The 24307-nt window shown below is 45.3% G+C and overlaps 1 protein-coding gene across 6 annotated transcripts in view; it reads right to left on the bottom strand.

The window, feature by feature from the left end:
- Positions 1 to 16295, bottom strand: part of CDKL5 (cyclin dependent kinase like 5) — a 289528-nt gene extending 273233 nt beyond the window's left edge. For 4 of the 6 annotated variants that reach the window (XM_066599823.1, XM_066599831.1, XM_066599828.1 and 1 more), the window contains exon 1: positions 16199 to 16292. The gene's annotated coding sequence lies outside the window, so the exon portion shown is untranslated. Of the gene's footprint in view, positions 1 to 16198 lie in introns of all 6 variants that reach the window. The other 2 variants (XM_066599824.1, XM_066599825.1) reach the window with 2 other exon arrangements.
- Between the last annotated feature and the right edge of the window lie 8012 nt (positions 16296 to 24307).

Below are 24307 nucleotides of genomic sequence, written 5' to 3'. Positions count from 1 at the left end.
ACATAATTACTCTTTCCTTCCTGTCTATACACCGATGTCAAAACCCAAGTTTCCACCTAGAGAAAAATGTAAAGACTGAGCCCAGAGTAAAACACACATCATACGGTCCTAAACAGTACAAGGCTCTCAGTGTGGAGTATGTACACTTATAATTAGCTTTTCTAATTTGTCATCCCACTGAGCATGACACATTGGAGGGCAATAATGTGGACAAATCTTCAGTGATGGCTCTTCGAGTTGCGTTAATTACTGAACATTTTAAAATATCGTTGACAGATTTTGAAATTAGAGCCAGAAAGTTATAAACCAAATGACTCATTGCAAATGCGAGCGCAAGCATGTAAATCTTCAAGATCCTGCCAAAATATATGTCCACCAAATGAATTTATCTTCATGAAGGCAGTAAATATAACAATCACATAGAAAAAGTACAGAAGATGGTATTCCGCTGGAGTCCATGAAACCGACTGTAAATCTGAGCGATCGCTGTGATAAATCTCGTCTTCTAACACCGTAACATTATCTACAAGAGCGTATGCTTCATATGGAGTATAACAATAGCATGCATAAGAAGTGCTTTCCATTAATTATTACATATCAACTGCAAAAAAGACTTGTTTCGGGTAATGTGAGAACTGGCGCTGCCTGTTCATTTCTGTTAAAGCCCATCTCCCCCAGAGCCTCCCACTCAATATACAGATAGCACATAATGTGCATTTTATTATGTTCACTTATATTTTCCTGTTTTTCATTCTGAAACTGTATAATTTCTTGTGCATTCTTTATGAAAAAGCACGCAAAAAACTGTGCTTTTTGAAATAAAAAAAATGCACAAGACATTATACCCCGTTGCCTGTGTAGGACGGGTGTCATCATAGCTGTGTAGCATGGAGAGCTTGTTTTGCATGGTGATAAAGTTTCATGTAGCCGTGTGTACAGTGGCATTGGTATGCTGTAAAGGGGATTGTCCTACAAAACTACATTGCAGGATAGGGGACAACTAGTTGATTGTCGGGGTCCAACCACTGATCGCAGATCGAGTGAGTGTCCCCGAATGAATGAAGCAAAGGTTGCACATGCGCACCACAACTCAATGGGATTGCTGGAGATAGCCAACTTATCTCTAGCAGTCCTAGTGAAAAAAATAGATACCTAATGCGCATGTGTAACCATCATTTCATTCAGTTTTCACAATTGGTGTGGGTCCCTGTGTTCAGACCCAAACGATCAGCTATAATTTATAATTTTGTCAGGCAACTCCTTAAGGCTTTATTCACACGAGCGTATATCAGCCACCATTTTCACGGCCAGCCCAAATACGCTCCCATCTGATGCATTGGATTCCAATGCATCAGATCACACTGGCGTATTCCATCAGCGTAAAAGTGCCTGGCTGGCCAATATTACGTCGAGCAGCAAAGATAGTCCTGGAACTATCTTTCTGCCCGGAATACGTCAGCCGCTGCATAGGCTGGGAAGGGGCCACGCACCTCTCATTGCTGGCTGCGGACAAGGGGTGGGTGCTTAGCTCCGCCCCCATCCCACCCACTCCCATTGGAAACAGCCAGAGGGAAGGAGAGAGGATGTGAGCTGGTGAAGGGGAGGCAATGGCATTGCGGTTTTGGCATATATGCCCCGGGGCCCATGCTGTCTGAAGGGGCACACAAATGTTAGATTTGTGCACCCGCTCGCATCTTCTTACGGCGCAAGCGGGGGCACCTAAAAACGACTACGCTTGTGGGAAAGAGCCCTAAAGCATCCAGTGAAAAATAAGACCTTTGCAGCGCTTTTATAGATGTTGCAGATTTTAGCATGCCTACTTGTTGCAGAAAGTTATCTCAAACTTTAAGTCATTAAAAACTATTGTTCTCTTATCTTAGAGGGGTTATCCGGCGCTTCAAACTTCTTACCAGAATGTGCAGAGTTGGATCAGCTACAAGAACAATACTCTGTTTTTACGGCAACCTATAACAGCTGCAATTGACATCTACTTAATAGGTGAGGCATATAACGTCATTATAAAGCTAATATGCAAGACCTGGTAAGCACATAAACACTGTACAACAATGCTCACTGCTGTTCTGTACAAGCAAAGATTCTTCAAAACTAACGTGATCATCCATAAACATATAAAATGGCTAATTTATCAAATTATGGACAAGCGCAGGAGAATTCCTCACTCAGTAAACATATAAGAGGATAGATTATAGAATTGCAAAAAATGTCTATTCAAGCAAAAACTTATTATACCTTTTTAGATCCAGCATTCTGTGCTGATAAAAATGAATCCGGTGCAGTAAAAAAATATTAGCCTCCTCTGCAGTTTCTTCTATTTTTACATATTTGTTACTCTTGAATGTTTCAGATCATCAAACTACTTTTAATATTAAAATCACTGTACAGCACCCAAACTTACTGATACAGAGATACAATGACAGGCCAAACTTACTGATACAGAGATACAAAGGCAGGCCTTACTTACTGATACAGAGATACAAGGGTAGGCCTTACTTACTGATACAGAGATACAAGGGTAGGCCTTACTTACTAATACAGAGATACAAGAGCAGGCCTTACTTACTGATACAGAAATACAAGGGCAGGTCTTACTTAGTGATACAGAGATACAAGGGTAGGCCTTACTTACTAATACAGAGATACAAGAGCAGGCCTTACTTACTGATACAGAGATACAAGAGCAGGCCTTACTTACTGATACAGAAATACAAGGGCAGGTCTTACTTAGTGATACAGAGATACAAGGGTAGGCCTTACTTACTGATACAGAGATACAAGGACAGGTCATACTTACTGATACAGAGATACAAGAGCAGGCCTTACTTACTGATACAGAGATACAAGGGCAGGTCTTACTTAATGATACAGAGATACAAGAGCAGGTCTTACTTACTGATACAGAGATACAAGGGCAGGTCTTACTTAGTGATACAGAGATACAAGGGTAGGCCTTACTTACTAATACAGAGATACAAGAGCAGGCCTTACTTACTGATACAGAGATACAAGGGCAGGTCTTACTTACTGATACAGAGATACAAGGGCAGGTCTTACTTACTGATACAGAGATACAAGGGCAGGTCTTACTTAGTGATACAGAGATACAAGAGCAGGCCTTACTTACTAATACAGAGATACAAGAGCAGGCCTTACTTACTGATACAGAGATACAAGGGCAGGTCTTACTTAGTGATACAGAGATACAAGGGCAGGCCATACTTACTGATACAAAGATACAAGGACAGGCCATACTTACTGATACAGAGATACAAGGACAGGCCATACTTACTGATACAGAGATACAAGGGCAGGCCTTACTTATTAATACAGAGATGCAAAGGCAGGCCTTACTTACTGATACAAAGATACATGGGCAGGCCATACTTAATGATACAGAGATACAAAAGCAGGCCATACTTACTGATACAGAGATACAAGAGCAGGTACAAACACCAGTTCCCAGCAGAAGGCAAAATGCTATATGGAAGACGTAGCACAGGTGCAAAATACTAATGGACAAACACTCACACATCTACTATGCATTGGGTTGGATGCCTAGTACACTTGCACATAGATAACATGTCCATGACGTTGGCCAAAACCATTAACAGACTGCAGAAGTAAATTACTTAAAGAAGTAAGTTTCAATGGTTTTGTTAACATGCACTTATTTGGGGTGTGCAATTCGGTAATGTAAAAAATATAGGCAGCATGCTCTATGTTCCTACGCATTTGCGCAGGAAAAGAACACAACTTGAACCCATTAAACTAACTGACTATTTCAATGGCTGAGAACATCGGTGCATGTTTTTTTTGCTCGCACAATTGTGCGTGATTTGCGCGCCCAAAAAGTACAGTAGAACACGCCAAAAGGCAAGCAAAAACGCAAAGAACAAAAAACGTGCAAATACACTAATGCTTGTGTGAATCAGGCTTAAGGTCCTTTTACATGGGACAACTGTTGGGCTTGATAGTCATTCCAGCAATAACTGTTCCTGTGTTGTCACACAGGAGCGAGGATCGATCAGTGGATCGGGGAAGAGCGAGGATCGATCAGTGGATCGGGGAAGAGCGAGGATCGATCAGTGGATCGGGGAAGAGCGAGGATCGATCAGTGGATCGGGGAAGAGCGAGGATCGATCAGTGGATCGGGGAAGAGCGAGGATCGATCAGTGGATCGGGGAAGAGCGAGGATCGATCCGTGGATCGGGGAAGAGCGAGGATCGATCCGTGGATCGGGGAAGAGCGAGGATCGATCCGTGGATCGGGGAAGAGCGAGGATCGCACAGTAGATCGGAGAAGAGCCAACCAGAGATTGCTTCTATCTGCAGTCATAATGAATGACTGCCTGTTTAAACAGGCTAATTGTCGTTTGATTTTTATGCCTGCAGAAACTGAATTACGAAGGAATTATCGCTCATGGGTCAGCAGTGGATTTTGATGTGGAATTGCAGGCAGGTTTTAAGCCATTTTCAATTCTGCATCAAAATCCCAAGGTCACTTGCTAGTTGGCATTCCTTATTTTAGGGTAATACTGTAGACTGATATGTCCATACAGTTTAATGCTAATAACTAGCTTGCATGCATACAATGCAATGTCACATTTACTATTCATTGCTTACATTCCTGAAACAAGATGTATAGTGCAATGAAGTTAAACTAACATGTAATTTTAGCCTGCTTACTGCTAAGTATGGAAGGACAAAAGGTCTTTTGCTGTCATATGAAATACTATAGCTGGGAGATGGTGTAACAAGATCTGACTGCAACAGGTAATGAGTATCATCAACCACAACTGCATCTTAGCAACTGAAGGAAAGGGACTATTTTCCTACCACATGGCAACAACGACAATATTGAGCACGCTAATTGGGTTATTTTAGCTGCATTTTTGTCCACTGTTATTTTTTTCCTAAAGGTCAGACGTATTTAATAGAACTTAATGGGAACCTGTCAACAGTTTTTTCTATAGTTACTTACACCTTACTAATTCTCCCATGGCTCTTTATATAGGCATACCCAAGAAATCGTGGTTTCAAAAATTCCTGCGCCATATATAAAATATAAGACCAACCCAGGGGGTGGGCCGGATCGGTCGTCTTGTCTGTGGCTTTTCCTCTAGGTCATCCCTGCTGTGCTTCAAAATCTAGCAGCAGCACTAACTGGTTCATGCACAGATGAGCGCTCCCTTATATTATCCATGCACTTCAAAATCTTGTGGCAATGCGGATCGGCAGACGAGCGCTACCTTTCGAGGGCAGAAACTCTGCACTCATCTATGTATGTGCCCGGATTTTGAAGTGCAGAGTGGATGATGTAGGGGAAAAGCTGCAGACAACAGAGGTGGTCCGGCCTGCCAACCGGACCAGGCTGCTAGTTTCGCATATGGTACGGGAATTTTCGAATCCCCAACTTCTCAGTTATGCTTATGTAAGGAGACATGGGACATTTAGTATTAAAAACAGGCATAAGTAATGATTCTACCACTGGGCTTAGTTTACTTATTCACAGGAATGGTGATAACATGCTGATCGTTGGGGATTCAATGACTGGGACCTCCACTAATACCGAGAATACGGCTCTGGAGAGTCTTCAAAAGAATGAAGTAGTGGTCACACTTGCACACCACTTCGCCATTCATTTCAATATGGGATGACCAAGTGTGTAAACTCTGCTATTTCTAGCGGTGCCACTGAAATGAATGGAGCAAGTGCAACCAATGCTCAAATCCATCAGCCATTAACATTAGCTGATGTTTGGGCTTTTACATGGCTGGATTGTTAGGAAAACAAAGGTATATGACTAATAACCACGCCAAGAAAAAGCGCCTTTAGATGGACATGGGTAAAAAGTCAGTAGAAGACCACCCCTATCTATATGTCCTATTAAGGTGAGTATTGATCACAGATGTGGGTCCCTCACTTGGGACCCTCCTTTATGAGTAAAAAGAAAGAGCAAAGGGAAAATAAGTTGTACGTTGTCTCTGTTAAGACAACCCCTTTGAGGTGGTCCTAGAGGAGCCACTAAGTTGGCCAATAGGACAATAAGCAGTTGTCTTTGCTGACAATAACAATTGGTTGTGAATAATGAAAACCGATATCATAGACTGAAAAACTGTAAGACTTTTGTAGAAGTCAAATATTTACATGTTACGATTATCCTATCTTTTTGAGGCAATCTTGGTGAAAAAAAGTGATATGACCATAAAAGTGATATGTTTTCTCTCAGAAAGTAGATGGAATATCAACTGATCTTCCCTGGGCTATTGGGGGAATAAAATAATGCAGACTATCTATAAGCAGAGAGATGGTGAGGGAACACATAGCTAACTTAAATGAGTTCAAGTCTCTACGTCCAGATGAATTACATCCTAGGATACTAAAAAAAGCAGCGGAGGTAATTGCTGAGCCACTCACCATAATGTGAATTTGAAAATTGCTGGAGAACAGGAGAAGTCCTAGAAGATTGGAAAAGGGCAAATGTTGTCCCTATCTTCAAAAAGGGAAGAAGGTGGATCCAGGGAACTACAGGCCTGTGAGCCTGACTTCTATACTGGGAAAGATCTTTGAACAAATTATTAAACAGCATGTATGCAAGTACTTGGATAAGAATGGAGTAAATAACCAGAGCCAGCATGGGTTTGTAACAAACAAGTCATGCCAGACTAATCTAATTTCCTTCTATAACAGTATCACCGACTGGGTTGATCAAGTAAATGCGGTGTATATAGCATATCTTGACTTTAGTAAAGCATTTGATGAAGTATCTCACACCATACTTATTGAAAAAATGACCAAATATGGGGTTGACAAGTCAACTGTTAGGTAGATTCACAACTGGCTGAGTGATCGTACTCAAAGAATGGTCATAAATGGCTGCACATCCAAGTGGAAGAATTTCTCAAGTGCAGTATCACAAGGCTCTGTCCTAGGCCCAGTGCTGTTCAACATTTTTATAAATGATCTGGAGGAGGGAATTGATGGGAAACTGATCAAATTTGCCGACAACACAAAGCTAGGAAGGATAGCTAACACTAGGGAAGAGAGGGAGAGAGTATTCAAAAAGATCTAGAAAAGCTTGAACAGTGGGCGGCAACTAACAGAATGGTATTTAACAGGAGAAATGCAAGGTCCTACATCTGGGCAAGAAAAATGAAAAAAGAACATACAGAATGGGGGGAATTGAGCTAAGCAGCACATGTGAAAAGACTTGGGTATACTTTTAGATTATAGACTGAACATGAGTCAACAATGTGATGCATCAGCCAAAAAGGCAAACACAATTCTGGGATGTATTAAGAGAAGTATAGAGTCTAGATCACGTGAGGTCATTATTCCCCTCTACGATTCCTTAGTCAGACCTCATCTGGAATACTGTGTCCAGTTCTGGGCACCCTACTTTAAAGAAGACATAGACAAACTGGAGTAAGTTCAGAGAAGAGTTACCAAGATGGTGAGCGGTCTGCAAATCATGTCCTATGAAGAACGGTTAAAGGATCTGGGAATGTTTAGCTTGCAAAAAAGAAGGCTGAGAGGAGACTTAATAGCTGTCTACAAATATCTGAAGGGCCGTCACAGTGCAGAGGGATCAGCCCTATTCTAATTTGCACAAGGAAAGACTAGAAGCAATGGGATGAAACTGAAAGGGAGGAGACACAAATTAGATATTAGAAAAAAACCTTTCTGACAGTGAGGGTGATCAATGAGTGGAACAGGTTACCACGGGAGGTGGGGAGTTCTCCTTCAATGGAAGTGTTCAAACAAAGGCTGGACAAATATCTGTCTGGAATGATTTAGTGAATCCTGCACTGAGCAAGGGGTTGGACACGATGACCCAGGAGGTCCCTTCCAACTCTACCAGTCTATGAGTCTATGACTACAACGGGTAAATAACACTTTCTTTTATTACTGGAGTAATCAGAACATTGACAAGTGACTTTCAAGTCATTCACATAAAATTTTTATAATATTCTATGCAGGAAAAAAATAGCCACTATGTTTTAAATTTGCTCATAAACGCCTTAAAAAGCTATATTAAAAAAAAGAGACAAAAAACACAAGTCGCTTGCATGGAGCAATTTTAACTAAACAGTATAAAGCTGGGGTCTACAACCTGTGGCTTTCAAGGTGTTAAATAACTACTACTCTCAGCATGCCTTGACAGCAGTAGCTTGATAAGACATGCTGGGAGTTATAGTTTCACAGCAGGTGAAGAGACACAGGTTAAAGGTCACTGCTATAACTATATAGCTAGCAACCTTACCTGATAACTTCCATATACACCCAGCAGTGGTCTTAGAAGTATAGGGGGAATTTTTCTTCCGGCAAGGATGACAATTTGGCAGTAGAGAGTAATTGCTACTTAGGACTGTGATTTTGCTCTCACATTCCAGCGCTGGTGCCTGCACCCTGCGCTGCCTCCTTCCTTTCCTGCTGCCAGCACAGAAGTGACGGCTTGGAATACGTGGAAAAATGTACATAACGGTACATAATACGATACTTTGTATACAGAACTGAGAATGCTTGCAACAGTAATACACAAACACAAAATAAATTATGAATACATCGATAATAGTAACAATATGTAGACAGATATACATTAGAGAGATACCATAGATACAGAGCTCTAGATGGCGACTGTGCTGGTTGTTAATGTGCCCTAGAATTAGCAAATGGCAACATGCATTTAATTAAATGTTGCCATTTGCAACTAGCCTGTTCTTCCATAACTCTAAACTAACTACATTTCCTTCCTGTAAGCAGCAGACACAACTTAGGCACGTGTTATAGACCCCCTCTGACGCACACCACGTCAGACCGCCGTAATTGTTTACGTCAAGGAAGGCGATAGAACTGAGCTTGCAGAGGCATATAGATTGTCTAGAAAGATCAACTGTCTAGTTCATATTTCTCAAAAATGTAATTTCTCATTGATTCTTATGTGAGACATTTAGCTTAGTTTTGCTAATGGTGATGGAGCAGAATATACAGTCATACACACATAGCTGTCAATCACTGATAGCTCCGCCCATTGGACTGTTCAGAATGAGCAGAGATATAAATGAATAAAATACAAGGTATACAGAATTTTCCCCCCATAAATCTATATATCTACTCGGCTCCTCCGGCTCTATAATATGATGCCTTCAGTTTGGACAGTGTATTCCAGCTGACAGATTCTCTTTAGGTTCAGATGAAACCACAACAGACCCGCAGCAGAGTCTCCATATGTTACATCCAGATTTTGTTGCAGATTTGGCCCTGGATTTGCATTGGATTTCATCATCTGCTCTGCAAAGGGTAAAATCCACAGTGCAAACCTGCTGCTATTTAGCAACATAATGAGCACCCTACTGATTTGGCAATCCTCTCAATGCACTTAATTCTATGCGGATTTTGTCTGCTACGTGCGGATGGGGTTTCGAAAATCCCATTCACATGTATTGTACTGTAAATTGCGTTTCATTGTGCTATGTCTGGACCCAGCCCTAATAATGTTCAATGTCCACGGGCGATTTTAAATCTAAAATCAGCACTAGTCTCCCGCGCAGGAGACCCGCACCTCTAGCCGCCCAGATGGATGCATTTGTATCAGCAGGGCAATTTAAAGCATGCGGACGTGATTTTTTTCAAATTGTAGAAATCGCGAAATGGAGGGCTTTAAATCCCACAAGTACTGCTTCCATTGAAGTCAATAAAAGCCGTCCAATGCGCGGCACACCCGTAGCTGTCACTGTGGCTGTGCCGCGGATTCGCGGGAAAGTAGGAGATGTAAAAAAGAGAGCACTGTGCATGCGCCGGGTACGATGCCCGATGCTCTCGGACGCATCCGCCGCGCTGAAGAAAAGAGATCCGGCATGCATGGATTCTGCAGTGGGATTCAGCAGATGGAATCTGTGCGTGCAAGTGGACATGAGGCCTAAGGGCGGCTTCATACCAGCATTAGCACTAATATACTTGCTGCAGCGAAGGGCCCGGTAATCAGGATGTTACGTGCGTCAGTGCTTATTATTGTACTTTTTGTGTGCACCCCAGGGCCAGTTCACACGCGTGAAATGCTCTCTTTCTGTAGAATTGATTGGCTATTAGAGAATATTGAGGTCCAGCTGTTTTCTTTTCCTCCATTTGCGCAGTGACACACCCTTCGTTTTGCGTTAGTTCACCCCTGCCATAGACTTCTATGGCCTTTTCGCTGCAGAAAACGCAGGGAAATAAAGTGGGTCCTATTGTTTTGCGCAAGAAAAAAGCGTTTATGAGAATGAACAGGTTTCATTCTCTGTGTTTTGCGTTTGCAAAAACGTATGCAAACATTCCCATCCAAAGGAGCCCTAATGGCTCTTTCACACGGGCGCTGTCTGCTCTAAAGATCGCTTGAACGGCCTAATGCACACAACCCGAGGTGCAGGCTGCGCACTTTCCGGCTCCATTATGGAGTGTATGGAAAGCTCGCAGCAAAGATACCTTGCATGCACCTCAGAGCTGACATGCGAGTCAGATGCGTGAATTCCACGCATATAACAATCGTCCCTATGAACGCCTCATTAGGAACCTATACGCTTTTATAGGTACATTAGTTCTTATAGCAGTGCCTTCTGTGCGCACCTCTCATGCGGACACACAGTGCCCATGTGAATAAATACATCTTTTTATTTGTATAGCGCCAACTTATTCCGCAGCGCTCTCAGGTAATTTATTTACTACCCCCAACCAAGCTGGATACTCATTTTACCGACCTTGGAAGGATGCTCAGCAGCACAGAGCGTAGCTGCGCCTGAAAGAGGGGAAACTTTTCCCCTTTACTGGCAATTCAAACTATGTGCCAGAGTGCAGGAATTTTTTTTTAAAAGTGTCGGGAAGTCAGCAGCTGCCCGATCTGTCGTGAATGTGGCATTCACTACCTACAGGAAAGATCGGGCATGTCCTATCTTTTCCCGGCCGTACAAATCACAGCCGAGAAAAGAGCCAGTGACAACAAAACCAGTGACATCCCTTAGAGATGAGTGGTCTCGTTTTGTCCTGTTTTACGGCTGTTATTATAACGGACATATAAGGAGATAAAAGAACGTTCGTGTAAAATTAGCAGTGTCAGATCCTGCATGTGTGAATGAACCCTGGGGGTATGGTCACACTACTGGACATGTTAGAAGCTGCTGCAAATCTGCTGCTAAGGCCTCCTTCACACTGGAGACATGGCATCGCCAAAAGAAAATCGCAGCGATATCACATCGCTACACCGCGCGATATCGCTGCGTCTTTTCACAGCAATACCGCAATTTTGTAGCGCTACAAAGTCGCGCGATTTTCGGCGGGGCCAATCACAGCCAGCGCTCCCAGGAGGTGGGGATGTTTGAATCCCGGCCAGAAGAGAAGAAGATGATCAGTGCCGGGACCTGGGGAGAAGCTGCGGCCAGGCTGGCAGCGCAAGAGAGGTGATGTATGTGTGTTTTTTTTTCCGGCAGTTAGGGCTTAGATTATAGCTTTGACAGTAGCATTTGCTACTGTCAAAGTTGCATCGCAAGCAATGCAACAGAGAGGAAGGCTCCATAGGGAAACATGGGCTACAAAACCTCGCGAGTCGTGGGCATATCGCTGGACCCGTGAGGTTTTTGTTTCGTTTTGTAGCATGCTACAAAACATCGCAGGTGTGAAGGAACCCATGGAAAACCATGGGCTTCTCATACATGCGAGTGGTAGCATTGTAGCAACGCTACAAAATCGCGCAACTTTGTCGCCCGTGTGAAGGAGGCCTAATTGTATGGATGTTATTTCAGATTTTCTTGCACAATGGGTAGCATTGAAAATACATATATACTCACCTAATCTTCTGAAACTCTCTGGCAGCACTAAGGCTGCCTTCACATCTGTGTTGGAACCTGAAGGCCCAATGCCCAAGGACGGATTTTCGCTGTGGAATTCGTGGCCAGATGCCCGCCGCAAATTCTGCAGCAATGTCCATCCATAGACATGCTAAATTAAAAGATTCTCCCCTCAAGTGCGATTTTCAGCTCGAGGGGGAGAATCGCGGCATGCTCTACTTGGTGCGGAAAATCACACGGATGGCATCCATTGCAGTCAGTGGAAGCCGTCCGTCCCGCGGCACTTCCACAGTGAGCACAGCAGATCTATTGCAGGAATCCGCGTCATAGACTAGCGCAGGCCTGTCATGTCCTGCACTATTCATGCACGCCGGCTCACCGGCCAAGACACTTGCGGCGGATCCGGACAGGTGAGTATGGATCTCTGAGGGTCACTGCCGGAGTATTGGGTCTGATTCTGCTGCGAGTATGAGGCCAAAGTCACAGATTTCGTAGCAGACCCAGCACAAAATACTGGACGAAATAGCGTGCATGCTGTGCTTTTTCTTCTGGTAAAATGCCCGGCAGATGAGCGGAAGCAAAGTGAACCCCATTATAGTCCATAGGGTCCGTTCGACGCTGGTTGGTTCCATCAAAAGACGGAGCCCTTTCCTGTTCCCCGAACACAACAGAGAAACAGAACCCCACTGTCCGCCTATGGGAAAGCTGGAAGTTTATCATCGGAACCACCATAGTTGTCACTCAGTTTCCTAGAGTCCTAGTGATACAGGGTTTGGTACACCGAGGCTTTATAAGTGAAAGGGTGATTTCCACGGTGACATATCCACTTTCCGAAGAAACTGTGCCAAGAGTGGTTACGTACTTTTCATAATGCCTTCTGCATCATTGGTAACATGTTCTAGCCAAAATCATCGAAATACCTGCAAAGCATTCAGTGCAAAGATCAAGTCTAATTGAAAGTGACCAGAGTCACAAAACCCTATTTTGTGAAAAAATGGTATTTATTGGATTTAAGGGTCTTTTACACAGAAGAATTATAGTTGGATCGTGCGAATGTGAATGTAATCATTCAGTGTAGTCACCGCTAACAATTGAACGATGACAAATAATTAGTTATCTTTATTTTCATTGTTCACATGAGGGCTTTTTCACACGACTGTACATGCTGTAAAATCGCATGAATGAAGAATTGCCGCGATCGAATCCCTAACTTTAGCCACATATTTTCTGCTGTTGACACGGGCGGCTCCTGCGTATCGGAAAAAATACACTGCAGCACAGAAATCCATCGGTCGGCAGAAATCCTCGGAATGACGTCTAATGCTTAAACAGAGGCAGCGGTCTTCCGTTCCCTGCATTGGACGAAGCTAAACTCCCTCCCCCTCCCTTTTTTCCGGCTTCCATAGAAGTCTATGGGACCTCCCTGCATATATCGGCAAAAGATAGGGCAAGACCTATCTTTTGACGTGGCATATAAAATCGGAGACCATATAAAAACGACTGTCATTGTTCGCTCATTCGTTCATTTAAGCGATTTCTTGCTCCTGTAAGGCTGAACTTACAAGGGCGATTTTCACATGCGATTTCTGTGCGTTGCAAAAGGCACAGAAATCGCATGTGCAAAGAACCCATTATTTTAAATGGTTAAATTTACGTAGGGGATTCTCCTGTTGCAGTGACACTGAAAGACAGACATATCACAGCATGTCCCATTTCTGGGTGATTCTGTTCAAGAATTGCCCATTACTCCCTATGAGAAGCGAAAACAATTGCATCACACTCGTATGTAAATGCCATTTCCATGCGAGGGCGATTTTCTATTTTTACTATCGACAGAACATGTGATTTTCATGCGCACGAAAAATGCACGTCAAAATTGCATGAGCCGCAATGTGATGCAATGCATGTTTCTCACAAAATTCATCACACTCGCAGGTTTACAACTGTTATATGTGTCTGAGCTTCTAGGAACTCCCTGGGTAAATGCACCCTAAAAAGTCACTTTGGAAATCACATACACAATTGTATAACAAAACAGATTTCCCACTCTGGACACCAGGAAAGCCGGCGTACGGGGCTGTGATGGTGAGCACATCACTTGTCCCCAAGTAAAAAACAACACTTTTTTTGTTGTGCCTTCTTCCCTGCACTTAAATGTTCAATAGGGTCAACCTAGAGAGCACCAGACTGTGTCAGATGTAACTATAGTCTGCAGATCACTCCAGAAATAGGTGTCAGGCTGCCATCTTCACCAAATACATCTCTGCCTTACTGAGAAGCAGGGATTTTCTCACCAGCAAACATGTAACTCCAATCTGAACACAATGTATCAATTCTTAGCAGCTCTCCATCCTCCATAAACAACAAGTAGCACCCAGAAGTGATGAAGAAGAACTGTTATTGGAACCTATTTACTAACACACATACACAGGCTTCTCCATTGTGGAACAAACAGTATGTGGCTGTCAAGTGTACAGTCACCCACCCACAAAGTAAAAACCGGGTGATGCGAAAATGACGTCATTCTTTATCTTTACGTTAAAATGGGAATTTATCCGTATTCATTGATCACTCTAAGGGTTAATCAAAACTGTAATGCGAATAAATACATAACAACCTAAAATATAGTAGGTTCATCTGGATTGATGGATAGATGGATGGATGGATAGATAGATAGATAGATAGATAGATAGATAGATAGATAGATAGATAGATAGATAGATAGATAGATAGATAGATAGATAGATAGATAGATGGCTAGCCATTACAATTATGGATATAAGCATGTACAACAAGGCTGAAAATGCCACGAACCCCAAATCCATATACAGGGAGTAGTCAAAAACACTGATCCAGCGCTATACCTCAGTACTGATGCCCAATATTGAAATGACAATGGTGTACTTGAATAGGAAGACATAGATGTGCTACCCGATGGTATGACACACTGGCCATGGGGCCCCTAGAATATGGATTTTAATTTTGTGTTGTGGCCCCTGTAACACAGAATAAAACCCAACTGCAAAGTTAAAGAGTAGCATGTGAGAAGCAGAAACCGCTTCCGGCTTCTCGCTAAGCCCTGTGGGACCGCTGTTACGACTAGAATAGGGAAAGCATACTGGAAGTGGATCCTTCTGCTGTAATACATACATGGAGCCATTCAACAGTGCAGCCCAGGGCTAACACCATCATTGCAGGACCGTGTTAGTGAACGGCAAAGCGCCAATTCAGTTTAGATGCAATGCAAATTACTAGTAAGAGCACCACCTAATCTGAAGACAATACAAATTGTCAGCGTGAATTTGGCGCGATTGGACCTGTGTTCATTCCAGGATCTCTCATGTGGATCGGCACCTGAATCTCCTGCAGATGACTGTGGACGACTTCATAGATGATATGTCCCTATCGTAGCAGAAGGAGGCCACTTCAAGTACTCTTTAGTTACTTAAGTCAGAGCAGCGGTCCCACGGGACGTAGAGAGACGTCGAATGTGGATTTTTGCTTCTCACATGCTACTCCACAACTTTGCAATTGGGATTTACTCTCTATTACAGGAGCAACAACCCAAAGTTAGACTCCATGTTCTGGGGCCCCCACCGTGCAATACCATCATAGAGCATCCATGCCTTCCTATTCAAGTATGTTATTGCTAGTTAAATACAGGATGCCAGTATTGAGAAATATTGCTGGATCCGGTTTTTGACTATATCATATATTTGTCAAAAAAATGGATCCAGCACTATTTATACATGAGCTTTATTTTTTCCAAAAAAAAATTAATAATTATATATATATTTAATTTTTTTTTTTTTGGAAACATGAATCTCATGTATGAAGAAGAAGCTCCCCCACAGCCTGCAGATATACAGCATGTTATAAATAGTTTGGGCATGAGGACCAGTGCTTCCCACCCACTGTAGGGATAACAATAGGTGCTGCTGCAAGGATGCCATCCTGGCATCACTGACAGCACAGGGGTGATTGCACATTGCATGGCATGAAATAGGGCATCTCCCCAGCAGGCTGGAGCATCATCAGGTTGTAATGCAATGAGTGGGGAGATGGAGGCTGATTACAGATGAGCTCATGCAGGATGAGGCCAATCCATGCTGGCACTGATGCAGCAAGATGAGCAAGGTAAGAGGAGACCCACAGCCCAAAGAATGCCACTGGCATCACCCTCACTGCTGCCAATGTGACCATGGCAGGAAGGATGCTGTCAGGTGTCCTGTCTGCAGATGAGGGGGCGTTCGGGCTGAAAAGAGAAGGGGGTCTAGCGCAGGATTCCATATAGGAAGGTGGTGGAGGGGATCCCAGATCCCGGGGGCACAGGGAAGCCCAGCTCCTGTTGCTGCTGTCACTCACCTCCGGCCGCGATGCTCTCCGCACCTCCTCCTCTTCTCCTCTGCCGCTGTTTTCCTATCGCTACAGCTACTGAATCCCACCAGCAAGAAGAGGAAAACGACAGACCACGCCCATCACCCTCTTCACCACTCCCTTCAGACACGCCCCTCTGCGCCAACACCTGCCCACTCTTCCTGCAAAGCGGCGTCTCCTCTATGTTCTTGTACTTGGATTTTGACCAATAGGAAGCTGAGCAAGAGAAGGGCGCAGTGATTGATGGCAGAGACAACCAATCGTAACAGTGCAGAGGCGGGCATTACGGGGAGGAGGGAGATACTGCAGGTGTGGAATGCGGAGGGACGGGATAGGCAAGGGGAGATGGAGAGGCGGAGACTCGGCTGTCTCCTAGGCAACCATCAGTGGAGGCGTCCTAGGTGACAGGCTGGGGAGTGGCTATGGTATGACACGCCCATTTAGTGGCCAGTATAAGTAGAGGGGGCGGCAGAGTGGGACGGTAGTGTGAGGAGAGGAGGAAGATGCTGTGTGATGTGTGCTGCTGTGAGGAGCAGCGTTATATGTGGTGAAGGACAGAAGTATAAAGATGGTTGGAGAGGGACAGAAGTGACTTATATTCCTTGAACCGACATAAATATATAAGGGAACTGCTCTCTGATGTGATAACACAGCAGAGCCCCCCAGGGCGATGCAGGAGTAGAAAAAACATGCTTACCGGCTTATAAAAATAGCGCCACAGCTGTCTGTAGTCTCTGTGTGGTATTGCAGCTCCAATCATTTCAAACCCAGACACCTTAGAGGTCGGAGAGGGTAGAAAGCAGCTAGTTTTTTTTTTTTTACCTCAGTAAACCCGTTTAACCCTTTCCAATCCACTGTCTGACCTGTGAAGACATTACGATTATAGGCCGCCTGCACACGGGCGGAAATCCCGCGGGATTTCCGCCGCTCAAAGCCTGCATAGGAGTGCATTACAATACGCACTCCTATGCAGACGGCCGCGGTTTTGCCGCGCGAAACAAACCGCGGCATGTCCTATTTTTGTGCGGGGCTCGCAGAGCCTCGCACAGATACGTCACTCACTCGGCTGCCGGCTCCGGTCTGCGCATGCGCCGGCTGATCGGCAGCCGGCACATGAAAGAGCAGGGGCCGCCGGGCGCGGGTGAGTACGCGCTCGTCTCTGCAGGCGCTCCGGTCGGGTCCCGCGGCGAGAATTCTCGCCGCCGGATCCGACCCGCTCGTCTGCAGGTGGCCTAAGGCTGTACAGCTCCGATGTTGGAAGATGCCCGTCGGGGTTCTCTTACTGTATATTGCCAGCCTCTCTGCTGTCGGAGCCTATCCAACGTGTCACCTCATGCAGTACTGGCTTTAGCCAGCATATAGCGCCGTTGTATAATGGCAGAAAAAGAGTAAGCCCCCTAGGAAAACCAGGTTACAAATTGGATTGGAAAGGGTTAAGGATATGTTCACATATGGAGGAAACTTCCGCATCACCTGATCAGCGGCGCTGCAGTCACTAGAGGCTGCTGGGTACCGTATGAAAGGCTGTGCAGATAGCGCAAAGAATTGGGAGGCGAGGGGAGCTCTTGCTGATTTTGACTCCCCCCTTGTGGTCACACACCTAGACCTTTATAGCAGAGATGGCAGCCTGGGGGAGCCCTGGACAGGGTGGTACTTGGGCACAGCTAGCTGAGAGTGGCATTTACAATAGCGCTTCTTATACAAAGAGGAGGAGCCAAAGATTTTTAGTTAAGCGCTGCGGAATAAGTTGGCGCTATACAAATAAAGATGATTATTATTATTATTATTAGACCCCCCTATATTAATATCAACTACTGTGTTAAGTAATCCCCAGATCAGACCCTTAAAGGGACCCTCCGGGCCTGGAGAAACAAAGATGGCCACACAGCTTCTCTGACTACTTGATGCACACTGGTAGTCTAAGACACTACATGTGGCTGATTGGCCAGCACAGCTCATGTAAGTAGCACTGGTCAATCAAAGCAGGTATAGTGACTTAGACTAATGATGCATAGTAATACACAGAGTCAGAGAAGTCGTGCAGCCATCTTTGTCTGTCCAGGCCCGGAGAGTTTATTTCAGATCCCATGAATATATTCAGACTCCTTATAATAAAGGGGTTGTCCAAGTTGTGAAAGAACAGCCTAAAGTGTCCTCCATGGTGTAAAATGACACATTAGCTTCCCTGCTTGTCCCCCGCCGGTGGCTACAGGTCCCTCTCTTTAGCGTCTGAGCCATCTATAAACAAGCTGCTGCAGCCAATGACAGCACTCAGTGATTCTCACGGAGCTCTCGCATTGGCTGCAGCGGCAAGTTTACAGGACATCACAGGCTGACTGCAGCCTGTAAACAACAGCACAGTGGAGACCGGAGACGCGGCGGGGAACAAGCAGTGGAGTGGGGAGTATCAGCTGTTTGAACAAAACAGTTTGTTGCTTGGGATGGGAATCAATCATGACAATTCTCATTCCAAGCCAAAAACTGTTTTGCTCATTCTGAACAACAAACACGCCGACAAAGTTCTAGTGGTAGAGACATCTGCAGCAGTACAGGCCAGCTAACTAAAAATGTCACCTCACAGGTAACACCGGGTATTTATCACGCATCTGCCCATTTGACATCTCTTCAGGGATAAATTCCAGCTGTCCGAGCAAGGGGCTGTGTTGTCTCAAAACACGTTACATGCTGGCATTCCCAAGTCCGCTATCCCTTTGTAGTTCGCGCCCAAGAACCTAGTTCTCTTCTCCTCCATGCCCCTGGCACCAGTATAGCCTGTCAGCTCTCTAGTGTCACTATTTGCCTCCTCCACTCCAGAAGCTCTGCCCACCCTCCAAGTTCTTCATTTGCGTGTTTCACAGGGCCGGCAACGAGGAGGGGAGGAATACTCGCCACTATTTATTGGCGCAATTGTAGTGGCCCAGTACACCATCCTGGTCCCCTCCATAAATGTCATACATGTTTTGTCCTATGTAGATGCACTGTGCAAAGCTTGTCCTGTCATATCTAGTGTGTGTGTTGTACAGCTGCGGCGCTTGAGAGGTTAACTCCAATAAAATCATTTCCTGCCTGTTAATGTACCAGTCTGTCAGGTCATGTGGTATAAGTGAAGGGTATAAATAGGAGTGTTTGAGAGCAGGAAGAGAGTCCATCTTCAGAGAGTTCCAACTGGTCTACCAAAACACTGAGCCACATGGTAGCGCCATCAGCTTCCTTGTGGTGAAGATGTAGGAGAAGGAGAGATATCTTGTAGCGACTGCATTTTGAAAGCGAGTGGAGTGAGTCCCAAAAACTAAGAAAAGAGAGCATTCCTAAGTAATATTAATAATAATAATAATCTTTATTTGTATAGCGCCAACATATTCCGCAGCGCTTACATAGACAGGGGGGAATACAGAAAGACAAAATACAAACATTACAGAACCGCGGTTACATATAGTAATCAGTTGATGGAAACAATAGGGGTGAGGGTCCTGCTCCAACGAGCTTACATACTACAAGTAATGGGGTGATACAGAGGGTAAAGGGGCTGGAGATGTGCACGGTATGGCGGGGTGGAGAGTGAGGGATGCTATACACATAGACAATGGTCAGACATTTAGCCGTGTGACGGCAGAAACGGTGTGACTGCAGGAGCGGTTTATGATGGCTAGCAGGGATTGCAGTCAGTAGGTCAGGGAGCATGTTATCAGGCGGAGTACAGAGAGGTTTGTTTAGGGAATGCGGTATGCCTCCCTGAAGAGGTGCGTTTTTAGAGCACGCCTGAAGTTCTGCGAGTCCTGGATTGCTCGGGTAGCCTTTGGCAGTGCGTTCCAGAGGACCGGTGCTGCTCTGGAGAAGTCTTGGAGGCGGGAATGAGAAGTTCAAATTAAAGGGGCGCTCAGTCTGGTTTCATTAGCAGAGCGGAGAGCCCGGGCTGGTTGATGGATTGAGATGAGGGAGGCGATATAGGGTGGCGCTGTACTGTGGAGGGCTTTGTGGATGAAGGTAGCGAGTTTGAATTGAATTCTGTATTTAACGGGCAGCCAGTGCAGTGACCGGCACAGGGTAGAGGCGTCCGAGTAGCGTCTGGACAGGAAGATGAGCCTGGCTGCCGCATTCAGGATGGACTGGAGAGGGTAGAGTCTAGTGCAGGGGAGGCCAATCAGCAACGAGTTGCAATAATCGAGCCGGGAGTGGATGAGGGCGACAATAAGCGTTTTTAACGTCTCCACAGTGAGAAAACAGCGGATTCTTGCGATGTTCTTGAGGTGCAGCTGACATGTTCGGGCCAGAGATTGGATGTAGGGGGCAAAAGAGAGATCAGAGTCAAATATGACCCCAAGGCAGCGGGCGTGTTGTCTAGGAGTTATGGTGGCGCCACACACTGAGATGGAGATGTCAGGATGAGGTCGGTTAGTGGAGGGTGGAAATACCAGTAAGTCAGTTTTAGAGAGGTTTAGTTTTAGGTAGAGAGAGGACATGGTGTTAGAGACAGCGGACAGACAGTTAGTGATGTTTTGGAGGAAGGGTGCAGAGATGTCACGGGCAGAGGTGTAATTCTGTATAGAGAAACCCAGTGCAGAAGTACTAGTTCGGAGACATTAGTTTTGCCTATGCGGCTGTCCAAAGTCTGGATCACCGTATAGATGTACGCTGCCAGTCACATACATGCGCCTCCCATGCGGGCTGCTAATTTGTAAAGTAAACAAATACTACCAGAGTGTCTGTGGAGTGACCCCTAACCCCTTCCTCCTGTTCCCAGTGTTCCCAGTCCAGGAGTAGTACAGATAACGCAGACTGCAGGACCGGTTTCATCCTGTGTATCCTCCCTGACCTCTGATCTTCTTTCTACCTGCACTGAGAAGAATCGTACCAGAATTGCTGTAAATGATTGTTTTGCAGAAGTTCATCAAGTAAAGTTATACCGGGCCCTAACCGTTCCTGGGGACCTGCGGTACTATACACCAGTGTCTGTGTTTATTCTCCACCGTGTAGCATATTGATGTGTAGGAACAGTGGCGTCACCCGTGACAACTACTACCCCCATCATCCTGTTCATTGGCATTCCCTATCCTAGGGGTGTGGAAGGTGGCCTGCAATCCTGCTCTGACTTTGGCTGCGTGTTATCCCTCTGGGACCGGAGGCTGGTAAGTGCCGCTATGACAAGCCAACACTTATCCCTCCCAGCTCTTCGCGTGTGTCAAGTGTCCGGGGTACCCCTCTGGGGTGTTGCACAATCCTAGACATAATGCTTGATTTTGATTTTTTTGCTGCACTTGTGCCTAGCCAGAGAGTGAAAACCACATCTCACGGGGTGACTAGGTAAGAGAAAAGAAAAATAGGGTGACTCCCTGTAAAACTGGGTGAGTTGGCATGTCTGTTATAGGGTACTGGCCAGACGTAGCACATCATCCTCTGCTAATGAGTAGATGCCATCCCCTGGAGCTCTGGCATGATTAAGGTCGTACTCAGACTAGCGTGCCTGGTGTCAGTGTGTAAAGAGAGACCAATTTGAATGTGTGTGTATGTTGTGTGACGTCTATATGCACTGGCGTAACTATAGAGGATGCAGGGGACGCGGTTACTCCCGGGCCCAGGAGCCTTAGGGGGCCCATAAGGCCTCTCTTCTCCATATATGGAGCCCAGTAATATGAATAAAGCATTACAGTTTGGGGCCCTGTTACAGGTTTTGCATAGGGGCCCAGAAGCTTCAAGTTACGCCTCTGTCTATATGTATGGCATGTAGCTTCTTCTACATCCGTGTATGATCAGTGTGTCAACCATTTTTTTCTCTCTGACCAAAAAAACTGAAGGAGGCCCATTTTTTTTCAAGAATTGCTTAGCAATGATCAGTGGAAAGCAGACAACACCCAAATGTCCTCGGCGTGCGCTCCGTTTTTTGTGCACCCACTGACTTGAGTGGCTGTCACCTGAGAGGTCAGAACAGAACAAGCTGCCATTTTTTTTAATAGCCCTTGTAAAAAAAACCCCGTCTGCATAGCCCCATGGACTGTAATGGGTCAGCATGCTGTCTGTGTGCAATCTGTTGCAAATATGGACAGCGCATGAACATAAAAGTTGCTCCAGTGAATAAGTCTTAAAGCCTTGTTCACATGGTGGAAATTTAAACGGATTCCACGCCCAAATCTGTGCGAAATCCATGTCCCATTGACTGTAATGGGATTTGGAAAGAAAAGAACTGACGTTGGCACAGTTTTCATAAGTGGGGAGAAATGCGCTTCTGTAGCTGTTCAGTATGCAGATATGCGGCAGATAAAAATTGAATGTAGACAAGTTCAGGGACCGTGGTGGCCATACCTGCTCGCTCACAGTTCGCTCTTCTGTAAACCGTGCCAGTGAGTCGCGGGAGGCGTCGTCCGTCGTAAAGTACAGCAATGGGTCCAAAAGTCCTCTAGCAATCCTAGTCCGCAACCACGTACAGTCATTTACGTATTCAGCTTTGTCGCTCCCGTGAAATTGCAATTCTCGCGCATGTCATAGGGTCGAAAGTGTTTCCTGTTGACTTAAATGGGAAACATGCACATCGCAGGTCATGCGAGTGCCATGCAATGTATTTCAGATTCCATTGGAAACAATGGGCAAGGCATTCTGAGGGAGCGCCAAAAGAGAGAACTTGCTGCGATTATTTTTCTCGCAACGATAAGATCACTCATGTGAATAAATCCATTCAAAAACATGTATTTCATAATCATGTAAGGTCTGAGGTCAACGGAAAACTGCACTGTGATTGGTTGCAATGGGCAACAAAGAAAGATTTTCTGTTAGACAGTTCTCATAAGAGTGGGGTGATGGGTTTGGTGGTGGGCTACTAGATTACTAGATTACACCAAGTGACTATGATTACGACAAAGATAGCGGCGTAGCTACTGTGGAGACAGGGTACACAACTGCTGTGGGGCCCATGGGGGAGGGGGCCCGATGCCTGGCTGCTATGACTGATGTGCGGCTACCCAGAGGCAGCTCGGAAATTCTGGCACTCATTGGTGCAAAACCTGCGAGGCCATGTTCACACCTGCGTTAGGAAGCTCCTTTCTGAGGTTCCGTTGCAGATCTGACACAAAATAGAGGAAGAAAAAGACCTGCAGGAAGGGCTCTTTCGTCCAGTAAAATGCTGGACAGCTGAACGAAGGCCAAACGGTCACCATTATAGTCAATGAAGTCCATTTGGTGCCGACCGGTTCCGTCATAAGATGGATCCATTCAGCTAGGGGATTCCCCTTTCCTGCTCGCATATTGGAGCGAAAAGCGAAACCTCCACCGCAGATGTGAACATAACCTGCACACTGCCCTGCAGGGGATGGAGGGGAGGCCTCTCTGGCTGCACACAGAAAGCCGGTGAGTGGGAGGAAAGGGAGGAACAACTTAGATGGAAGTGTATATTGGCCGGCCATGAAAACGCCAGCTGATATATGCTCATGTAAATAAGCCCTTAGTTTGGTATCGTAGTAATCGTACTGACCCAATAGAATAAAGTTAGAATGTAGGGATGAGCGAGTATATAATATAATAATAATAATAATCTTTATTTGTATAGCGCCAACTTATTCCGCAGCGCTTTCAGGCATGGATAAATGCAAAACAATACAACAATTACAATATAAGGTACATTGGGTTAGACACAAATGGGTTGAGGGTGGTACAGGAGGTGCAGGGGGTGGGGAGCACAGGCAATACGAAATTTTATGTACAGATCATTTATCAGAAGGCAAACAGGGTGGAGCACCATAGTGAGGGGCAGGGGACTAGGTCAGGAGATTTGGTATGCTTCCCTGAAGAGGTGCGTTTTTAAGGCACGTCTGAAATTTCGTGCATCGGGAATTGTCCGGATGCCTTGGGGTAGAGCGTTCCAGAGGATGGGTGCTGCTCTGGTGAAGTCCTGTAGGCGAGCATGAGAGGTTCGTATTACAGGGGTGTTTAGTCTGAGGGTGTTAGCTGATCGGAGTGAGCGCGCTGGGTGGTATACTGACAGGAGGGAGGCAATGTATGGTGGTGCAGCGCCATGCAGAGCTTTGTGAGTGAGGTATAGCAGTTTAAATTTAGTTCTGCAGTGGATGGGCAGCCAATGCAGCGACTGGCATAATACAGACGCGTCTGAGT

Source organism: Eleutherodactylus coqui, chromosome 4, assembly GCF_035609145.1.
Source record: "Eleutherodactylus coqui strain aEleCoq1 chromosome 4, aEleCoq1.hap1, whole genome shotgun sequence".
Lineage (NCBI taxonomy): Eukaryota > Metazoa > Chordata > Amphibia > Anura > Eleutherodactylidae > Eleutherodactylus > Eleutherodactylus coqui.
The sequence above is the reverse complement of the archived record's forward strand: the minus strand, read 5'-3'. Positions and strand labels throughout refer to the sequence as shown.